Source organism: Danio rerio, chromosome 7 (assembly GCF_049306965.1).
Source record: "Danio rerio strain Tuebingen ecotype United States chromosome 7, GRCz12tu, whole genome shotgun sequence".
In the NCBI taxonomy this organism is placed as follows: Eukaryota; Metazoa; Chordata; class Actinopteri; order Cypriniformes; family Danionidae; genus Danio; species Danio rerio.
The window spans coordinates 78,827,778-78,835,000 of NC_133182.1; the positions used below are offsets into that span (position 1 = coordinate 78,827,778).

The following is a 7,223-nucleotide window of genomic DNA, read 5'->3' on the forward strand; positions in this document are numbered from 1 at the left end:
TTCGTGTTACCATGGCAACTGTAGAATCACCACAAGAGATCAATTACTATAGTTCTCGTGTTACCATAGCAACTGAAGAATCACCACAACAGATCAATTACAATAGTTCTTGTGTTACCATAGCAACCATAGAATCACCACAACAATTCAATTACAATAGTTCTTGTGTTACCATAGCAACCGTAGAATCACCACAACAGATCAATTACTATAGTTCCCGTGTTACCATAGCAACTGTAGAATCACCACAACAGATCAATTACAATAGTTCTCATGTTACCATAGCAACCGTAGAATCACCACTACAGATCAATTATTATAGTTAATGTGTTACCATAGCAACCATAGAATCACCACAACAAATCAATTACTATAGTTTTCGTGTTGCCATAGCAACTATAAAATCACCACAACAGATAAAATACTACACACTTTGTTACCTTAGCAACTGTAGAATAACTACAACAGATCAATAACAATTGTATGTGTGTTACCATAGTAACGATACAATCAACACCGCAGATCAATTACTACAGTTCCTGTGTTACCATAGCAACTCACCACTGTAGTATACTTCACTATAGCGAACCGTGGTGTATTGTAGTCTAATATACGGAATAGTTGTAAAAAAAACTACAGTTGGATCATTTGTTTATATTACGTTAATATTATTATATCATACTACTGTTGTCATACTAAGTGTGTTACCATAGCAACTCTAGAATCAACACAACAGATTAACTCATATACTTTACTATAATTTGGTTCAAATAATAGTATTTGCTATTATAGTACTAAATTAAATATTATACAGTATTAAATATTATAGTACTATATATTTTTAATACATTTTTTATTTGTGTGTGTGTGTAAACATCACCACTGCTGCCGTTTTTCTTTGTATGATTTATAACTCTTGTCTCCGAGGCATAAAACAGGTTTAAAAGTGTGAGTTGTGATTTATAAGGCTGTTTGAAGGGTCGAGTTATTAACCGCAAAACCAACAGAGGTCAGACCTCAGCGTCACACAGCAAATCCAGATCTATGCCTTCATTTCTGCGTGTGTTTGGCGCCACACAACGCGCGCCGGGATCAGTGTTGTACGCTCAGTCCCAAACAGCAGCAGAAGCAGGAATAGGCATTGATAATTTACTGTTTCATTAGGGAAAGTGGACTGAAATATAGATGCCGTCATCGTGATTGACAGGGGTGTGTCTGAATGTGTGGCCAATAAAGCGCTCCCGTGAGGGAAAGTGTCCCGCCCACTTAATTATAATAACACGCTGACACCTGTCATTCATCTGACTCAGCAACATTAGCAGATTAATTAGCCACGTTTTTGTTTTTGTTCATCAAGCGTGCATTAAGTTGATCAAAAGTGAGAGACATTAATAATCTTCTGAATAAATGCTTTTTGTTTTCCTTTCATTGATTCATGAAAGAATTTCACAAAATTTTGAAGCAGCACAACTGTTTTGATCGTCATTCTTTTTTTTTTTTCAGCTTAGTCCCTTTATTAATAAAAGTTTTTACACAGCGGATGCCCTTCCAGCCGCAACCCATCTCTGGGAAACACCCACACGCATTCACACACACATTAATACAGGGGTTCCCAAACTTTTCAGGCCGCGACCCCCAAAATGACAATGCCAGTGAGTCGCGACCCCCAATATATTCTGAGGTGGTTATAAATACAGAAACCTTACATGCAATGGAGCACACACACCAATGGGCCCAAGTCTATTCTTCTTTTAATTTTTTTAATGTATGAGAGCTGTAAATGGGCAACAAAGTTTTACCAGGTGTTATGAAATCTGCTGCATCTGACACTATTGCTGTGTCTTTAATATAATGTAATTACCCCAGGGGTTGCAATCCAATAGAAGTAGTAACTATAAGCTACCATAGTAACTATATGGTATAAACGACTATTTTTTCTCTTCAGTAGGTTATGGATAAAATATGGTAATTCTTATGGTTTAATAAAAATAAAAAGATTTTTGGAAATCACCAGGCGACCCCCCTTCATTGTCCTGCGACCCCTCGGGGGGTCCCGACCCCCACTTTGAGAACCATTGCATTAATACACTATGGACAATTTAGCCTACCCAATTCACCTGTACCGCATGTGTTTGGACTGTGGGGGAAAACCCGGAGGAAACCCACGCGAAGGCAGGGAGAACATGCAAACTCCACACAGAAACACCAACTGAGCCGAGGATCGAACCAGCGACCTTCTTGCTGTGAGGCGATAGCTCTACCTACTGCGCCACTGCGTCGCCCTACTTTAATTTATACTATTATAATTTATACTTTAAGTATATTGTTTTGATTTTGATCAAATAAACACAGCCTTCCCCTGAGCAGAAAAGACTTTCAAACCTTTGAACAGTACATTTTTATTTTATTTTTATTTTGATGAGCATTAATGACTAATGAATCGCACTACTAATGAGTCTTTATATCATTCAAACGACGACATAAAACTAATACAGAAAGATGCATTTCGCTTTACTTTTGTTGCCATTTTTTTTAAAGACATGCATTAATGTGTCAGACTCGCTTCAGTCACTTTATTATTTGTAACTTTTGTTTATGTCTCTTTGTTTTGTGGTCTTTGAGTCTTGTGTCACAGATATGCTGGATTTGTTTGCTTCTGTTTGGTCACAGTTGTTTAATTGATTTGCTTCTTAGTGGACTTGTGTTGTGTTGTGTTTGTGGTTGTGTGTCCTGCATGCGCCTGCTGATGTGTGTTTGTCCAGTCACCGCTCTCATGACGGCTGTGTCGTAGTGGAGCTGCACTGGTAAGATCAGCTGCTCAGTTGACCACTTTCTCCTATGTTTGTCATGTGTGTGTGTGTTCATACATGTGTTTGTGTGTGTGTGTTTGTGGTTTCACACTCATCTGAACTCTGTTTTACTGATGATCTAAACTGATGTGTGTGTAGGATAAGCTGTGTGTGTTTCACAACTTCATTCATTCATTCATTTTCTTTTTGTCTCTTTATTAATCTTGGGTTGCCACTGCGGAATGAACCACCAACTATTCCAGCATATGTTTTACGCAGCGGATGCCCTTCCAGCTGCATCCCAGTACTGGGAAACACCCATACACTCTCATTCACACTCATACACTACGGAGAGTTTAGCCCTCCCAATACACTCACACTCATGTCTTTGGGATTTTCACAGTGGAATGAACCGCCAACTATTCCAGCATATGTTTTACACAGCGGATGCCCTTCCAGCTGCATCTCAGTACTGGGAAACACCCATACACTCTCATTCACACTCATACACTACGGAGAGTTTAGCCCTCCCAATACACTCACACTCATGTCTTTGGGATCATCACAGTGGAATGAACCGCCAACTATTCCAGCATATGTTTTACGCAGCGGATGCCCTTCCAGCTGCATCCCAGTACTGGGAAACACCCATACACTCTCATTCACACTCATACACTACGGAGAGTTTAGCCCTCCCAATTCACTTACACTCATGTCTTTGGGATCATCACAGTAGAATGAACCGCCAACTATTCCAGCATATGTTTTATGCAGCGGATGCCCTTCCAGCTGCAACCCATCACTGGGAAACACCCATACACTCTCATTCACACTCATACACTACGGAGAATTTAGCCCTCCCAATACACTCACACTCATGTCTTTGGGATCATCTCAGTGGAATGAACCACCAACTATTCCAGCATATGTTTTATGCAGCGGATGCCCTTCCAGCTGCATCCCAGTACTGGGAAACACCCATACACTCTCATTCACACTCATACACTACGGAGAGTTTAGCCCTCCCAATTCACTAACACTCATGTCTTTGGGATCATCACAGTGGAATGAACCGCCAACTATTCCAGCATATGTTTTACGCAGTGGATGCCCTTCCAGCTGCAACCCATCACTGGGGAACACCCATACACTCTCATTCACACTCATACACTACTGAGAGTTTAGCCCTCCCAATTCACTAACACTCATGTCTGTGGGATCATCACAGTGGAATGAACCGCCAACTATTCCAGCATATATTTTATGCAGCGGATGCCCTTCCAGCTGCATCTCAGTACTGGGAAACACCTATACACTCTCATTCACACTCATACACTACGGAGAGTTTAGCCCTCCCAATTCACTAACACTCATGTCTTTGGGATCATCACAGTGGAATGAACCGCCAACTATTCCAGCATATGTTTTACGCAGTGGATGCCCTTCCAGCTGCAACCCATCACTGGGGAACACCCATACACTCTCATTCACACTCATACACTACTGAGAGTTTAGCCCTCCCAATTCACTAACACTCATGTCTTTGGGATCATCACAGTGGAATGAACCGCCAACTATTCCAGCATATGTTTTACGCAGTGGATGCCCTTCCAGCTGCAACCCATCACTGGGGAACACCCATACACTCTCATTCACACTCATACACTACTGAGAGTTTAGCCCTCCCAATTCACTAACACTCATGTCTGTGGGATCATCACAGTGAAATGAACCGCCAACTATTCCAGCATATGTTTTACGTAGCGGATGCCCTTCCAGCTGCATTCCAGTACTGGGAAACACCTATACACGCTCATACACACACACACACAAGCATGTTAGTTCATCAACATGCAAACTCAACATCAACATACAGAAATGCCAACTGACCTAGCCGGGACTCGAACCATTGCCCTTCTTGCTATAAGGCCACAGTGCTGACCACTGAGCCACCGTGCCGCCCCTTTGAAATAGTCGTTTAAATGAAAAGTGGATCAAGTGTCATGTGATCTTGATTTTGTGTGTAAATAAGGAATCCTGTCACTCAATAATGTGTGACTCAATTACAGAGGCTCTCTGTGTTTCCAGTCTCTCGTCATCATTCAGACATTATTCACATCCAGACTTTCAGACTAACTCAATTAGCAGTGCCATTGGGATGCAGATTGGCTCTCGGAGACGATAGGACCAAATTGCTGCTAATTCGCTTAAACGCTTTAAAAGCAGCTGAAGTGTCTCTTTATCATAATTGGTGGTAATTCTCCATGTTGAACCCGGGCGATCAGCTGCAGGATACCTGAGGGAGGAGAGATGCGCATGTCTTTATTTAACAGCCACCATCACTCAAATCATTCACTGGATAGATTTACTTTAAGGTGCACTGTGTAAGTCTGACACCCAGAGGTTGAACTAGGTATTGCACCTTCTAGTTCGAAACACATGCAGATTGATGACATCAACCGCAGACCTGCCAACACTCCCGTTTCCCCTGGGAGTCTCCTGTATTTCACTTATAATCTCCCGCCACCCTCCCGTTTTGTTATTTATTCTGGAAAACTCCCGTAATTTCAACCATCCCCCCAATCCTCAGCATTTTGGTATGATCTGTGAAACCCTGAAACCCAACATTGGTATAGGATCCGATTGCAGTGGCCACCCGAAACACGCTTTAGTCAACACAATCTCACGGCAATTCGTAACTTTTTTGATTTAGTGGCTAATTCGTATGAATTCGTACGATCTAATTTGTACAATGTAGTACGATTTGCTCATCCCCCAATGACGGTTGGGTTTAGGGGCGGGGTTAGGTGCCACGTTTTTCTTGATTTTGTCCTAAATAATAAATTTGCGTCATTCCGCTGTGGCGACCCCGGATTAATAAGGGGACTTGAATGAAACGAATGAATGAATATTTAATAATTAATATTTAATTTAATATTTTGTAAAATTATTAATATGTATTATAATACTTATTACTACTGTTTTAACAATATTGTATCTTTAATAATGTATATATTATAATATTATATATTAGAAATAATTCATAAATTTTTTTATATATTTTTAGTATTTTTTGTTTTTTTCTTAGTTTTTTATTAAATATTTAATAAATATAAAAAAGTCACTATCTATAAGTAACATATTTATTTCTGTGATATCAATATTTAATTATTACATGTTAATGTGGTGTTCAGATTGTGTTTTCTGTCAGTCTTCAGTTGCCATTGATAGTTTTGTAGCCGCTTTTTATTTTAACAACCATAATAAAAGGAGACGCCGCATTACAGAATTTGCGTGGCTTTATTATGGGCGTTGATTATATCAGATATTAACGAAGCGAGTGTTTATGGTTAAATCACACTCATTAAGGCCCCTGTCATTAAGACGGACGCCGCAAAATCAGCTTTAATAGGCGCCACTTCAACTCCATCAATCATTTATTTATTTTACAGCGCACCTGCTGTGTGTACGTGTGTACATGTGTGTGTGTGTGTGCGTGTGTGTGTGTGTGTGTGTGTGTGTGTGTGCGTGTGTGCGTATGTGTGTGCGTGTGTGTCAGTCATGCCTTTCTGCAGGAATTGTTCTCCATTAGAGCTGGGTGTTTTTATAAACTCTACTGTATTCTTGTAATTTCATAAATATCTTTGCTGTGTTTTACAGTGAGATATTACTAGTGTTAGTGTATGTTTAGTTATCTGTTTACTCATCTGTGTTTAGATACTTAAAATCTAATGAGAATTAGTTGGCATGTAGATGCAGTGTAACTTAAACTCAATAAACAGACCATCAAAATAACGTGTGAACATTCTTTCTTTTATTAGTGTTCTTTATTTATTTTATTGTTATTTATTATTTGTTTGCTTTTTATTTCTTTCATTCTTTTATTCAATTGATTTGTTATTTTTTCTAGCTTTTTTCTGTAATTTGTCTGCTTCTTTCTTTATTTTAATGTAATTTATTTTACTTTTTTCTTTCTTTCTTTCTTTCTTTCTTTCTGTCTATTATTTATTTATTTGTTTGTTTATTTGTGAGCTTTTTTATTTATTTATTAGATTTTTTTTCTTTCTTTCGTTTAAATTAACTTATCTAATTTAACTTATTTAATTTATCACCTTTTTTGGTCACTTTTAATTGCAATCACCTTTAATTTTTGCAAAATCACAAATAAACACAGTTTCCCTCACGTTGTTAAGCTTTATTTCTTTAATGATTTGCACTAATTAATACATTTTCTTTTTTTCTTCCTATTTTTTTTGTTTGTTAGTTTGTTTGTTTCTTTGTTTGTTTGTTTGTTTCTTTTAATTTAATTTATTTGTTTGCTTTTATGTTTAATTATTGTTTTTATTTGTTTTTTTCTTTATTTGTTGTAATTGTTTGCTTTATTCTTATTCTTATTTTATTCTATATTTCGTTTTATATTTATTTAATTAACTT

The 7,223-nt window shown here is 38.2% G+C and overlaps 1 protein-coding gene across 50 annotated transcripts in view; it reads left to right on the top strand.

The window, feature by feature from the left end:
• Positions 1-7,223, top strand: part of LOC101882941 (adhesion G protein-coupled receptor L3-like) — a 404,581-nt gene that overhangs the window by 372,503 nt on the left and 24,855 nt on the right. The gene's annotated exons all lie outside the window — the stretch shown is intronic.